The sequence below is a fragment of the Pleurodeles waltl genome, chromosome 8 (assembly GCF_031143425.1).
Source record: "Pleurodeles waltl isolate 20211129_DDA chromosome 8, aPleWal1.hap1.20221129, whole genome shotgun sequence".
In the NCBI taxonomy this organism is placed as follows: Eukaryota; Metazoa; Chordata; class Amphibia; order Caudata; family Salamandridae; genus Pleurodeles; species Pleurodeles waltl.
This window is the reverse complement of record NC_090447.1, coordinates 841,148,010-841,163,625: the sequence shown is the minus strand read 5'-3', so window position 1 is coordinate 841,163,625 and position 15,616 is coordinate 841,148,010.

The following is a 15,616-nucleotide window of genomic DNA, read 5'->3' as shown; positions in this document are numbered from 1 at the left end:
ATGAAGAATAGTCTTAATAAGGTCTCTTTTTAATGAAGATAGTTTGTCCCAGTATTCTTTGAGGCTCCCTGAGGGACCCGTAGCGTCATTGTCTAAAATGCAGGGGGTCTGTAAGATGGGGGTAACAATGTCGTCATCAAAACTAAGGACTTGGAAATCTCCCATGGTGAAATCGCTTTCAAAATGATAAGACTTAAATGATAAGATTGATCGTAATCACATTTCCAAATGCGTACATTATTTTTCTACGTTATTAAGTTTTCTACATAAACCTATTATTCAGAATATATGAACACTCATTAATAATTTTTATTAAAACATCTGCGCTAGCAATCCCTCGTCTGATGTCTAAATGTGTCATCACACTAACTACCACCCACACATTTTTTCATCAGCTAAAATTCTGTCAATTCAATCCCTTCATACGTTTGTTTCCCCTTTAAATTTTCCCTGTACAATTTTTCCCTTTTCTTTTCTTCCCTCCTCTGATTATTCTTTGACCTTTTCAATTTAATCCATTTGCATAATTTACACAATCACCATATTCTAATTAGACAAATCACAACAATTAATACTCCTTGCAAGATTTTCAATAGAATCACATTCCAAATGTTGCTGAGCCAATTTCCCACTGAAGCAAAACGTTTGTCAATCTTTTCCCAAACACCTGGTTCTTTTAATTTTTTCAAACCAGCACTTTCCTTAGACAGATTAGTATGTAAGGGCAACATGTACGAAGCATTTTGCACGTCGCAAACCGCAAATCGGGCCATTTGCGACGTGCAAAATGCAATTTGGGATGTACAGACCCATTTTTGCGATTTGGTAAATAGATTAAAAAGGCAAAAAGGGTTTACGAGTCGCAATTAGGAAGGGGTGTTCCCTTCCTTATTGTGAGTCGCAGTCCCATGTATGATTGTTTCGTGACCGCGAATGTGGTCGGAAAAAATCGCAGTTAGAACCAGTTTCAAACTGGTGCTAACCCATTCGCAAATAGGAAGGGGTCCCTATGGGACCCCTTCCCCTTTCTAAGTGGCAGCAAAAACATTTTTTTCAGATGCAGACCACTGCCTGCTCTGAAAAATGAAAAGAAAACTTTAAATTTTTTGTTTTTGAAATGCATCTCGTTTTCCTTCATAGCTCTATCACCAGCTAATTCAGTATCTATCAGGAGAATGGCCCCTGAAAAATGTGTCAGCTGTTATCTACAATAATAGACAACATTTGAATCTTTATTGAATTCAGAATAACTCCCACAGAAGGAATCACTGCTCTAAAGATATCTCCCACTATACCAGAAGAGGTCTCCCTCCTCTGTCGTTTATGATGTAATTCAGTCACTTTCAGAAACTTCTTCAAATCCTCCATTTGATAAATCTTTGGAAAACGATCCCCAAATAACATGTCCCATACCATCCTCTTGGAAGTCGGTAATAAGCATTAAGACCACAGATGTAATAAATCCCAGGAATAGCTGGGTCCTGTCCATTCAACATAAACATCCATTTACTCTGAAACAAAAACACATGCCTACATTCACTCGTTCCCACAAACAAAGTGTCCGTGTGTGATTTAGGCCTGCATATACAACGTTTCCCTACATGTTGTGCATCTAAGGCTAACTTCCATTGCATTTTAATTGCACTGTTAGCATAATCATTCCTGTTACTCCTTTTCTCTAAGCCTTTTTCTAAATTCTCCTTTAATGCCTTCTCTTGTCATCTGTGTGATCTAAGAAGCTTTTCTCTTAAGGTGTGAGCAAGCATGTCAGATTATTGGGGTGCGCATAAGCTGTGCCAAACGGCAATGTTGGTTCAAAGAAACCTCTAACTATTACTATGTCATTATTCCTAGCTACTCTACTGCAATACCTAATTATAGGAACAAACGAGAACACAACATCATAATTTGAGTAAAAATACTGAATGTACTCCTGGTTATAAAACCTTGTTAGTAACAGACTGCAACGTATTCCATAAGTTAGTGGCAAGCTATGGTAGGTGATTCCTTCCTCAACAGATGAAGGAGTCTGCGTACACACATAACAATTCTTCGCATCCATTGTCTCAACATACTCACTCAACAAACAATAGGAAACATTAGAAAAAAGTTCTCCTTCCACATTACTATCGCTATGCAAATATTTCTCATCTAACCTAAACTTCTCTATTGCCGTTAGTGCAGTAGTCATCTCAAAAGCGGAAGTATGGTTGGCTTCATTCTTATCAAGAACAGACATACCCGCAATCAACACCACAAACAATATCCCACACATAATCGCCAAACCAATACTCATATATTTACAGCGCCTAGCATTCCTACCCTGCTGGCTAATGTTACTCATGATCTGTAAAGAATCAGAAAGCAGAAGAAAATTTTGAAAAACTTGCATCAAAAATCAAAAATAGGCAATTCTTCTTTCAGCAGTTATTTACAGCTCTCACTTCCATGATCCCTTGTCAAAATCGGTTAGCAGCTTTGTCAAAATAAGGTTTCAAAAGTCAAATCAGGTTGTTAATGTCTCTTTTGGTTACTTTCAACAGTCTCTTTTTCTCCCAAAAAATTCCTCTCAGATTGTTTCAACAGTTCAGTTCACCAGCTTCCTTCAAGCGCCAAAATACTGACCAGGAATCTCTCTATCAAAACAAAAAGACAAAAACTCTTGCTGCCATTCATTCGTAATTGCATACGCCCATTCAGGACCTGCGTATCTTCGACTTGCTATTCTCTTTCTTTTAAATTTTCGATCACCATTCAGTTCTCCTTCACTTAGATCTTCTCTCCTTGTGGTATCTACTTCTTCTTTAATTGTTGTTTCTCCAACCACTTCTTTTCCTCTTTCTATTTGCTACTCCAGCCACTTATTTCCTTTCAGTGGACTCTTTGTCAGTGTTCTCTTCAGAGTCGAACTTGAACCTTCTCCGTGTTCTGTGGTGTTTTCTCTTGATGGGCCTGCAATCGGTTCAGGAGGAGTCAGTTCACAATGACTTTGATCCACCTCAACTCCTTTCCCATCTGGGTCTGGCAATTGCTTTGCTTGTCTCTCAGGATCGTCTGCTTCTGGGAAAGGCCTTCTCTGACTAGGCTATCCTGCTGCCTCATTTGAGATAGGCTCTCCGTCACCCTCCTGGAGGTCGTCTACTTCGTCTCTCACAAGAGTGACTGAACAGTCCTCAACGGGCTCAGATATGGTCTCAGTTCCCCTTTGTTCTCTTTCCGGCTCTGAGACTTGTCTCGCTGTTGTTGGTACTCTTAACAACTCTTCTTCATGATCCAGTGGACATGCCACTTTCTTCATATGACTTGCATGAAACCAGTTCAGAGTTCCAGCACACTTCACAGCTGTGGTAGTTGTCAGAACTACCTGATAAGGTCCCTTCCAAGGAGGCTCCAAACGTTTTCCTCACGTGTTCCCGGACCACAATCCAGTCTCCGGCTCTCAAATTGTGTCCTGGGTCATGGATCGGTGGCAGTGTGGTGGCTTCCACCTGCTGGGAGAAAGAGCGAACCACATCATCCAGATCTTTGCAGTAATCCAACATTATATCATCTATAATGTTGACAAGTGCATTTCAGGCACCGCTGGCAACCTCATTGCTCTGCCCATGAGGATTTTATGCAGCAACAATCCTGTCTTCCTGTCAGGTGTGTTTCTCATTGACATCAACACTGATGGCAGTGTGTCAGGCCATTTCACATTCATGGATGCACACATCTTTGCAACTCTTCACTTCAATGTACCATTCATCTATTCCGCTAGTCCTGATGCTTCAGTGCGGTAACTACAATGCAACTTCTGCTGAATGTTCAATGCTGCACATACTAATTTAATTACTTCATTGTTAAAGTGACCTCCCCGATCTCATTCTAAAGAGATCAGAAATCCGAAACGCTGTATCAGTTCTCTAAGCAGTAATTTCACTGATGTGAGACTGTCATTTCTTTGTGTGGGGTAAGCTTCAATCCAGTGACTAAAAAATCAAACCATCACCAACACATATCTCAAACCTCCACACACAGGCATCTCAATAAAATCCATCTGCATTCTGCTGAATGGACCTCTCTCTCTTCCAATGTTGATCAAATTAACCACTGTCCCTTTCCCTGCGTTTAGTTGTTGGCAAATGACATAACGATGGCAAACTGTTTCAGAAACTTGTCTGAACTTTGGGTTGAACCAATCATGTTTGAAAAAATGACTCATTGCATTCCTCCCAATATGTGCTTGACCATGATAGTATCTCGCCATTTGAGACAACAGGCTATCAGGCAAAACCAATTGACCTTCTTCTGAAACCCACAATTCATCTTGTCTTTGCACACATTAAATTTTGCTCCAGGAAATTTTTTCATCCTTGACATTATTGTGTAACGTTTTCAATTCTTCCAAAGTGTCAATTATTTTTAGTGCTTAGCTGTAGGAAAGTACCATCTTGCCTGGCATGTAACCCCCATTTTTAGTTATGTGTCAGTTTGTTTTTGCCTGTCTCACTGGGATCCTGCTAGCCAGGACCCCAGTGCTCAAAGTTTGTGGCCTAAATGTGTTCCCTGTGTGATGCCACACTGTATCACTGAGGCTCTGCTAACCAGAACCGCAGCGTTTATGCTCTCTCTGCTTTTAAAATTGTCACTGCAGGCTAGTGACCATTTTTACCAATTCTGAGTGGCACACTGGAACACCCTTTTAATTCCCTAGTATATGGTACCTAGGTACCCAGGGTATTGGGGTTCCAGGAGATCCCTATGGGCTGCAGCATTTCTTTTGCCACCCATAGGGAGCTCAGACAATTCTTACACAGGACTGTCACTGCAGCCTGAGTGAAATAACCGTCCAAGTGATTTCACAGCCATTTTACACAGCACTTAAGCAACTTAGAAGTCACCTTTATGTCTAACCCTTCCTTAGTAAAGGTTAGGTGCAAAGTTACTAAGTTTGAGGACACCCTGGCACTAGCCAAGGTGCCCCCACATTGTTCAGGGCAATTTCCCCGGACTTTGTGAGTGCGGGGACACCATTACACATGTGCACTACATATAGGTTAATACCTATATGTAGCTTCACAATGGTAACTCCGAATATGGCCATGTAACATGTCTAAGATCATAGGATTGTCCCACCCATGCCAAATCTGGTATTGGGGTGCCAATCCCATGCATCCCCGGGGCTCCAGCATGGACCCCGGGTACTGCCAAACTAGCTCTCTGGGGTTTTCACTGCAGCTACTGCTGCTGCCAACCCTCAGACAGGTTTCTGCCCTCCTGGGGTCTGGGCAGACCAGTCCCAGGAAGGCAGAACAAAGGATTTCCTCAGAGAGAGGGTGATACACCCTATCCCTTTGGAAATAGGTGTTAAGGGCCTGAGAGGAGTAGACTCTCCTGCCCTCTGGGAATGCTTTGAAGGGCACAGATGGTGCCCTCCCTGAATAAACCAGTCTACACCAGTTCAGGGATCCCCCAGCCCCTGCTCTGGCGCGAAACTGGACAAAGGAAAGGGGAGTGACCACTCCTCTGTTCATCACCACCCCAGGGGTGGTGCCCAGAGCTCCTCCAGTTTGTCCCAGACCTCTGCCATCTTGAATGCAGAGGTGTGAGGGCACAATGGAGGCCTCCGAGTGGCCAGTGCCAGCAGGTAACGTCAGAGACCCCTCCTGATAGGTGCTTACCTGGTTAGGTGGCCAATTCTCCTCTGAGGGCTATTTAGGGTCTCTCCTGTGGGTTTCTCTTCAGATAATGAATTTAAGCGCTCACCAGAGTTCCTTTGCATCTCTCTCTTCAACTTCTGCCAAGGATCGACTGCTGAATGCTCCAGGATGCCTGCAAAACCGCAACAAAGTAGCAAGACAACTACCAAAAACATTGTAGCGCCTAATCCTGCCAGATTTCTCGATTGTTTCCAGGTGGTGCATGCTCTGAGGGCTGTCTGCCTTCACCCTGCACTGGAAGCCAAGATGAAATCTCCTGTGGGTCGACAAAATCTTCCCCCTGTTAATGCAGGCACCAAACTTCTGCATCACCAGTCCTCTGGGTCCCCTCTCATCTTGACGAGTGTGGTCCCTGGAACACAGGAGCTGGATCCAAGTGACCCCGACAGTCCAGATGTCCTTCTGTCCAAATTTGGTGGAGGTAAGTCCTTGCCTCCCCATGCCAGACAGTAATCCTGGGTACTGCATGAACTGCAGCTGCTAGGGCTTCTGTGCACTTTTGCAAGGAATCCTTCATGCACAACATAGCCCAGGTCCCCAGCACTTCGTCCTGCATTGCTCAACTTGCTGATTTGACCACCGGCTTCGTGGGACCCTCTTTTGTATTGTTGAGGTGACCACTGTGCTCAGATTTCTTGAATGCCTGCTTAAGTGCTTCTGTGGGTGCTGCCTGCTTCTACATTGGCTTTCTGTGCTGCTGAGCACCCCCTCTGTCTCCTCCTCCAAGGAGCAACCTACTGGTCCTTCCTGAGCCCAGACAGCACCCACTTTCTTTAACCGTGACTCTTGCAGCTAGCAAGGCTTGTTTGTGGTTTTTCTGCGTGGAAACAACTCTGCATCCTCCAGCACACAGTGCAACGTCTTCTGTGAAAAGGAGAAGTTCCTGGCATCTTGCGTTGTTGCAGAATCTTCAGCTTCTTCCACCCAGAAGCAGCCCTTTTGCACCTTCATCTGGGGTTTAGTGGGCTCCTGCACCCCCCGGACACTTGCATGACTCTTGGACTTGATCCCCTTCCTTTAAAGGTCCTCAGGTCCAGGAATCCATCTTCAGTGTTTTGCAGTCAGTTGTTGTCCTTGCAGAATATCCTATCACGACTTTAGTGTGTTTCTGGGATAGTAGGGTAACTTTACTCCTACTTTTCAGGGTCTTGGGGTGGGGTATATTGGATACCCTTAGTGTTTTCTTACACTCCCAGCGACCCCCTACACACTACACTAGGCCTGGGGTCCATTCGTGGTTCGCATTCCACTTTTGGAGTATATGGTTTGTGTTGCCCCTAGGCCTATTGCATCCTATTGTGTTCTACAGTGTTTGTACTACTTTTCTAACTGTTAACTTACCTGATTGTGGTTTGTGTGTATATTTTGTGTATTTTGCTTACCTCCTAAGGGAGTGTATCCTCTGAGGTATTTTTGGCACATTGTCACTAAAATAAAGTACCTTTATTTTTTTGTAACTCTGAGTACTGTGTTTCTTATGATATAGTGCCATATGATATAAGTGGTATAGAAGGAGCTTTGTGTGTCTCCTAGTTCAGCCTAAGCTGCTCTGTTATAGCTACTTCTATCAGCCTAAGCTGCTCTGCTATAGCTACTTCTATCAGCCTAAGCTGCTAGAACACTACTAATCTACTAATAAGGGATGACTGGACCTGGCACAAGGTGTAAGTACCATCAGGTGCCCACTATAAGCCAGGCCAGCCTCCTACAATGGCTTGTACAAGTTTAATCTTTTTCAGGTAACAGTTCCCACTTGTCTTTGAACGATTTACAGTTCAATGCGTAAAACCTTGCAACTTGATCCGCAAATCTATTTTCCAATGACATAAAGTCCTGCGACTTCAGCTGTGCACTACATTTCACCACAGCAATCTTTTCAGGCATTTGAATTGCATGTAACAATTCTTTAATTCTTTCACCATTTCTCACTGTTGAACCAGAAGAGATCATGAAAACGCTCTGTGACCACAACTTGCCAAAATTATGGACTATTCCAAATCCATACTGGCTATCCACATAGATTGTAACTTTCATCTGAGCAGAGACATGGCACGCTCTTGTAAGGGCTACCAGTTCTACTACTTGGGAAGAATACACTCCTTGAAGCCAAGAAGCTTCTAAAGTACCAGTAATTGTGCACACAGCATATCCTCCTCTCAGTGTCCCTGTATTGTCGTTCAGACAAGAACCATTGAAAAGATAATTTGATCATTTTCTTCCAATCGGGTATCTCTAATGTCAGGACTCGGTTTTGTGCACAAGTCAGTTACTTCAAGACAATCATGTTCAACATCTTCCACTCGCTCAATTTCAACATTTTCACTTGGAAGTAAGGTTGCCGGGTTCAGCACTGTACATCTTTTCAATGACACATTTGGTGACCCTAGAATATTCTTTTCATATATGGTCAACCTCGCAACAATCAAATATTGCATTTTCGTCCTTGTAAGTAGAATTTCAATAGAGTGAGGGACCATTACAGTCAGGGGATGTCCCATCACAATGCCTTCACACTGTGTAAGGCTATGACCAACTGCTGCAAATGCGTGCAAACAATCCGGTAAGGCTGCTGCAACTGGGTCCAAAGTAACTGAAAAGTATGCTACTGGGAATTTACACCTCCATGGACCTGTGCCAAGACAAACAAAGAACATGCAACACGCTCATGACAAAAGAATGTAAAAGGTTTTGTGTAATCAGGCATACCCTATGCTGGAGCCTTGCACAGACTCCCTCTCAATTCAGTGAACGCTTTCATTTCAGCCTGGTCTAACACTATGGGATCAGTGACTTTCTTATGAGTCAGCTTCTTCAATGGTCTCAAAATGCACACGGAGCTGCTGGAGACCGGCCATGAGCTGCCTCGTCTGCAGGACTATTTCTCCAACCCGGGGCATTTCGAGAGGCAGAGCAGCTGTACTCCATCCGGAGCCGGCCCCGGGGGCTCTTTAGTGCCGGCCGGGGGGGCCCCGTGAAGCCGCACACAGCGCAGGAGCAGCCGGTGGAGGCAGCCTGAGGAGAGCGGCGAGACAGGGGCTGTGCAGCACCGGTAGAAAAAGCAGCTGAGGCCCCTTCATAGCAGCATGGGAGCCACAGTCCTGCCCCCCAGAGCCCCCCAGAGCCCCCCAGAGCCGGCCGGTCGCCAGCAGCATGGCTTGCAAGTCAAGACATTTTGTGAACTGAAGGAGCTGTTGGCTTGCTCTGTGGTTGACTCCATTCAGATACTTTCACTGGAGAGCTGGAACAGACTCCTTCAGGGGGGGACTTGAGAGGGACTACATATCCCAAGCTGCTTTGAGGCCCCAGGAGGCGGCCATTTTTACCTGCACCTGCACCCACTTGACACCAACGAGCGCTATAAAGCGCGTGGGGGCACCTCGCTGCGCGGGACGCGCTAAAAAACTTGAGAGGGACTACATATCCCAAGCTGCTTTGAGACCCCAGGAGGCGGCCATTTTCACCTGCACCTGCACCCACTTGACACCAATGAGCACTATAAAACGCGTGGGGGCACCTTGCTGCGCGGGACGCGCGCGGGGCGAAGCCCGGGCCAAGGGCGGGCTCGTCCATGCCCATCGGAGCCCGGAATTGGCTGGGCTGGGCCACCCCCCTATCATTGACTATTCAAGTAGGCATCATTGATTTTAGCTCTATGCGCTATTGCCAATACTGTGCCATCCCGTAGGTTGCACCATTATACTGATACTCTATACAACGTTTTATCACCAATAACCGTCCCAGATCGGTAAAAGGAAAGCAATAGAGGCTGGGGCAGGGGCTGTGCTAAAAGCTAAGCGGAAAAGAACACAAGCATGCAGCTAGTAACTGCGTTATGGACAGAATTGACTCTCTTTTGGGTGAATGCAAGGACATTTTAACTACTCCTCAGGGAAATAATTCTAACGGCACTGGGGGGGGAGCACTCCCCAACCAATAGGAGGGCTGGCCCAAAGAAAATTGCTGAAATCTTCGTGAAACACGGGCAACAAGACACAGCCACTACAGGACAGGAAGAGGGCAGGAATGTTATCACTCACACTGCTCCATCTCTAGTGAAGGAGCTACCACTGGACTCTAACGATTTCATTCAGTGTAGCAACCGCTTTAACCCGCTAATTAACACCCCAGAATCACATGACGACATCGACCCAGGTATCAGGATGGATGAGCTAGCACCCGCAAGCACATACTCAACTCACATTAACCCACAGCACATTCAAAGCATACAAGATTTAAAACAGGAAGTACTAGAACTTAAGCTCATGGTTAACTCCTTAATTGCAGTAGTAAAACAGTTAACTCTTGCAGATGACACGACCACCATGAACCTTACCCAGATCCCAACCCTACCAGGCCCCATGACGAATCTGCCCATTCTTTCAGCACCCAGCCGTGATGGCCTCGTCGCAGTTGGTGCTAAGACTAAGAACTTACTCCAGCCTCCTTTGCACAACAGCTTAGGCGCAGGAAACACACTAGACGACCATCACAAAATCCCCAAACTCATGAGCAATACTGCCCCAAAATACTCTGCACAGCCTGCCAATAATTGGTCTCAATCAGGCAATGTAGTTCTAATGGTCAACGTCCTCAAATTAAATACATCGACACATAAGGAAGGGGCAGACTCTATTAAAAACAAGGCAATCCATTGGATTCGCCATGTAAGAGGCTGTCGCTCTGTAATACGCGAGGACATAATCAATGTAGCAAGATGGCCAAACCCAGGAACACATTTTGACATTTTAAAACTGACACTCAAGGACGGGACCATGGTGGACAATTTGGTGGCCCTAGATGCAAAAACAAGCCCACCTGCACATTCACATATCCAGTTCAAATACCCTAGGCCACCTACGCACTACGGGGATCGTCCGAGCTACTGCCCATCAAAAAATGTATCCACCCTTGGCGAGAACAATTGACTTAAAGCTTCATCCAAAACCTATGCTGAAATACCACGCAGCCAACTAATGTCAATCACCCCCAGGTCTGCTGCAACCCCTAACACTGCCAGTGCAAGTATTCTCTCTCCCATTCACAATATATTCCCCAAGACCTTTGACAGTTCACTGTGCAAATATGACAATACTGCATCTTTCATCTTGCAGGAATACTACCCACCAAATCAAGAACAGATAGCTAAGCCTGCAAGCACTTCCCCCACCAGGGCCAGGCCAGCTCCAATAGAGGAACATCACCACTCACCCCAGGTCTCACTGACGAATATGGGTAATGATCCATTTCTTCCGACTCAACCACACCTGCCAAATCAACCTCTGGCAGCTAATCATGCAAATACCAGGCATCTAGACAGGCTAGCTCAACCGCTCACTGGGGTACGACTTGTCTCATGGAACGTGGCAGGTTTGAAATCTATCCTCCCTCTTCCATCCTTCACCTCTTTTATTGATGAACATGACATATGTCTTCTTCAAGAGACATGGTCAACCGATCCACTTTTTCGAACAGGCTATTCAAACTTCCATATCCCTGCCGTGCCTAGTACTAGAGGCAGGCCTTCAGGGGGCTTGACCGTTTGGATCAGAACATCACTTAACTGTAATATATTACAGCTACCCACCGACTCTCCCGACCTGTTAGGTCTTCTTTTATCATTTGGGCCTGACACTGTTGTTAAAAAATTTCAATATCTACACTCGAGGGGTCAGGGGGGGGGTCAAGTCTCCAAAACCCTTTGTGACCTGGCATCCCTTTTGCAAAACTGCCCCCGCCATCATAAAACCATTGTGGCAGGTGACTTTAATGTCACATTCGAACCTCTAGACTGGGATGATCTCAAGTCCAAAGACAAGGAGGATCGAGCTCGGTCTATCCCCGCCCTGTCCATTCCACCCATCAAGAGATGGACGCAGGTTGCTGTTCAAGTTAAGTTACTGACCATGGAATTTGGGCTCAGGGCGTTAAATGGCAGAACCAAATCAGACACCAAAGGCCATCACACATTCAACAAAACCAACCACACCAGCAGAATCGACTACTGTCTATTCAACATAAGATTATGGCCCCTAGTCATCGATATGACGATTGTTGAAAGAACTGAAAGTGATCATAATCCTCTCTCTGTTCACATGTTAGCTTTGGGTGACCTCTCGCCCATGATTAACTCCTCAGTAGCAGCACCAGAGGGTATCAGCCTGGCTAACGACAAACGACACCTAAAGTGGGAGGAGATTGTGGCTCGGCCCGCACTCATCAATGCAGCCAATAACACCCTAAAGACTACATTAATGAACCTAGAGGTGGGTCCCGCAATCCCCTATAAGGAAATAAGTTTAATCCACACCTCATGCTTCAGGGATATCGCAGCCCACTTCTTAGTATCCCCAGCACATGATGGCAAGAGACCCATAGGTAGGCACCGCTGGTTCAATAAAATGTGTTGGTCCCTAAATAAGCGCTTAATCCAAGCTATTAAATCCAAGGATGCCACTGCCATCCGCCTAGCTAGAAAGTCCTACAAGTCAGCCATATGCAAAGCCAAGCGTGACCAAGATGACAAGTGGTGGACAGCACTTAGTGATGCTGTCCGCGAGAAGAACTGTAGTCTGTTCTGGTCCCGGCCGCGCGAGGCCCAGAAAGCAGTGGATTGGACATTACAACCAACATTGCCCCGAAGGACTGGGTAGATCATTTTAGCAGGCTGTACTTCCATGACCATGATAGCCCCACTCCTGTCCGCATGGACCCCTGCCTAAATATTTATTTAGCACCCACCACGGAAGTACCCCAGTTGTTCTCTCAAAGTGACATGACTTACTCCCGAGGCATCATAAAACGCGGCAGGGCTCCTGGCTCGGATGGTGTCCCAGCAGACCTGTTCTCAACCGACATAGCATCCTGGTCAAGATACCTCACCATCATAGCGAACGCTATAGCATCTGGGGTGCCTATCCCAGAGTCCTGGAAAGGGGCTATTGTTATCCCAATCTTTAAAAAGGGCGACAGATCACTTCCCTGCAACCATAGACCAATTAGTCTAATTGACTGTGTACAGAAAGACTTCTGCCACTGCCTCTTGGGAAAGATCGAAGACTGGATGACCGAACATGATATCCTTAGTCCCCTCCAAGCCGGTTTCCGGAAGAAAATAGCTACCACTGATCAAGCCCTCAGGTTCCTATTTCTATACTGGAAAACAGTGCTGATTGGCAAAGGGAGCCTTTATGTAGCTTTTGTGGATCTAAAGTCTGCTTTTGACTTAGTACCTCGCAACAAGCTATGGGACACTCTCTCCCGAATGGGAATCCCGGAGCATATCCTAGCAATATTGATACGGCTCCACAAGGACTACTACGCACGAGTTAGGTGGGACAACAAGGGTCAACTAACTGATAGAATCCATGTATCAAGAGGTGTGCGGCAAAGGTGTGTCCTCGCCCGACCCTCTTCTCTCTGTATATCAATGAAATCATCCCTTCCCTGCTTAGAGTGGAGGCTGACGCACCATCACTTGGCACACAAAAAATCCCTATCTTGCTGTTTGCAGATGATACTCTCTTGATATCCAAGACCCCTAGTGGACTAAGGAAACTCCTAACGTGTTTTGAGAAACTCTGCTCTTGAAATCAATGCCTCTAAAACAAAACTAATGACCCTTAATCCCCATAGATCTTTTAGAGGGAAGTTTACACTAGAGGGCACCACACTTGAGAAGGTGGGCATTTTCAGCTACCTGGGTATAACATTGACCTACAACATGTCTTGTAAATCACACATAGGAAAGCAAGCCTTAAAACTAAAGCAAACAACAGGGGTACTATCAAAAAACTTTCACCTCTCACACACAAAACTAATTCGCCCAGCAATACAGATATACGAAGCCCAGGCTGTGACCTCAGCACTTTATGAGGCCGAACTATGGGGTTATGCTAAAATCCAAGACATAACTATCGCAGAGAGCAACTTCCTGAGAAACCTCGTGTCCCTTCCGCCAAGCACTCCACTGTTCCCCCTTTTTAAGGATCTTGGCAGAAAACGCATTGGTCATAAAGCCCGCCTATGCCCTCTGCTGTACTGGTGGCGTCTCTGGACTACTCCAGAGCTTGAAACCTTTACTGAAGCCCTGCAGGTCATTTTAAAAGCTGATCATCTACACAGAATCCCCTGGCTACGATACCTCAAGGGGTCATTCTACTCACTCGGGCTCAGTGAACTCTGGAATTCACCAACCACCTCCGTCTTTCCCTCGAAAAGCGAATTAAAGAAACTATATTGGCAAATGGCAGATCACGAAGATATAGGGGCTGCACTTCACACTACATTATCCTGTGACTGTGTTAACTTAAAAGAGACATCCAAGAATGAGGCTTTTTGGGACATAATCATGCTCCCAAGGAAAGGAAACTGTACTTTCAGCTCCGCATTGGAACATTACCATTAAGACTTTTCACCAGCCGCTGGTCACACAATGAATCAACCGCCTGTCCAACCTGCAAAGCCCCCGTCGAGAATCTCCCTCACGTCCTTTTTGTCTGCCCCGCGTACACCGCCTCACGCAGGAAATGGCTGGCCCCGGCATGAAGACTGCTGGGCGTCCGCATCTCTGAAATAGCCCTGCGAATCCTCAGATCAGACACTAGGCCAACGCTAGGGATCGCCATTGCCAAGTTCCTCGGAGCTAGCTGGTTTGTCAGAGGAAAATTCTTATCTGTTTAATGATTCCAACCAGACTGTCTCATCGCACTGTGTGAGTGTATTTTATCTTTATTCCATTTTTATCATTTTATGTATTGTTATATTTATTACCTTGCGTATTTATTGGTATTTATTGCTGCTATGTGCTTTTATGGCTCTTGTAGCCGAAATAAAGTTTCTTTGACTTGACTTGACTGAAACATTTGGAATTCATTGACAGCAATAGCCTACTATCCCTAAAAACATATCTGTGTCGTTGGGGGATTTATCTGCAATATGGTTGTAATCCTTTTTCTGGATATCTTTGTTGAACCCTTCTCAATCTGGTGACCCAAATATTTCATTACTTTCCGACAGTACTGCAATTTAAGTGGAGACACTTTGTGACCATTGTTTCCCAAATGGTTCAACAGGGCAATCGTATCATACTTGCACTCATCCCTTGTTTTGGACGCAATCAGCACCAAGGTCGATTGGAAAGGCAATTCCAATGACTCCAAATTCTTTTTCAAGATCTGACTGAATATGGAAGGTGACTCTTAAAACCCTTGAGGAATTCAGCACCAGCAATAAACCCAATCCTGGAATTTGAAACAAAAGAGAAATTGACTATCCTCATGAAGAGGCACAGAAAAGAAAGCTTGTGACAAAACGACGTCAGTGAACCATTCAGCATCACATGGAATGTGAAACATTATCACAGCAGGATTTGGCACCACGGGACAACACGTGGCCACAATCTCATTTATTTTTCTCAAATCCTGATCTATTCGCACTTTCCCACATGGCTTTTTCAAACCCATTATCGGTAAATTACATGGACTGCTCAATACTTCCTTCAGAACCCCTTGCTTTACAAAGTCTGCGATTATCTGGACTACTTTCATAAGGACATCTTGCTGCATTTGATACTGTGAAAGTTGAGGAAAAACTGCATTCAGCTTCACAGTAACTTTAACTGACGCAAGTCCCTTTATCAAACCTACTTCTATTCCTGTCAGATCCCACACTTTCTCCTTAACCGTTCCCTGCAAATCAGGCTGAAGCACTTTCGCTGTGAACATCGGGAAAAATTCAGTCAGAGGATATTCCTCATTTGTAGTTTCACACTCTATCTCTGGGGCTTGGTCAACTTCATCATCACTATTCATCTGGATCTCACTTCCCTCATACAAACAAGTTATCGAACACTTCATTTTACACAGCAAGTCTCTTCCCAGTAGGGACACTGGACTTGAATTGCAGAATACAAATTT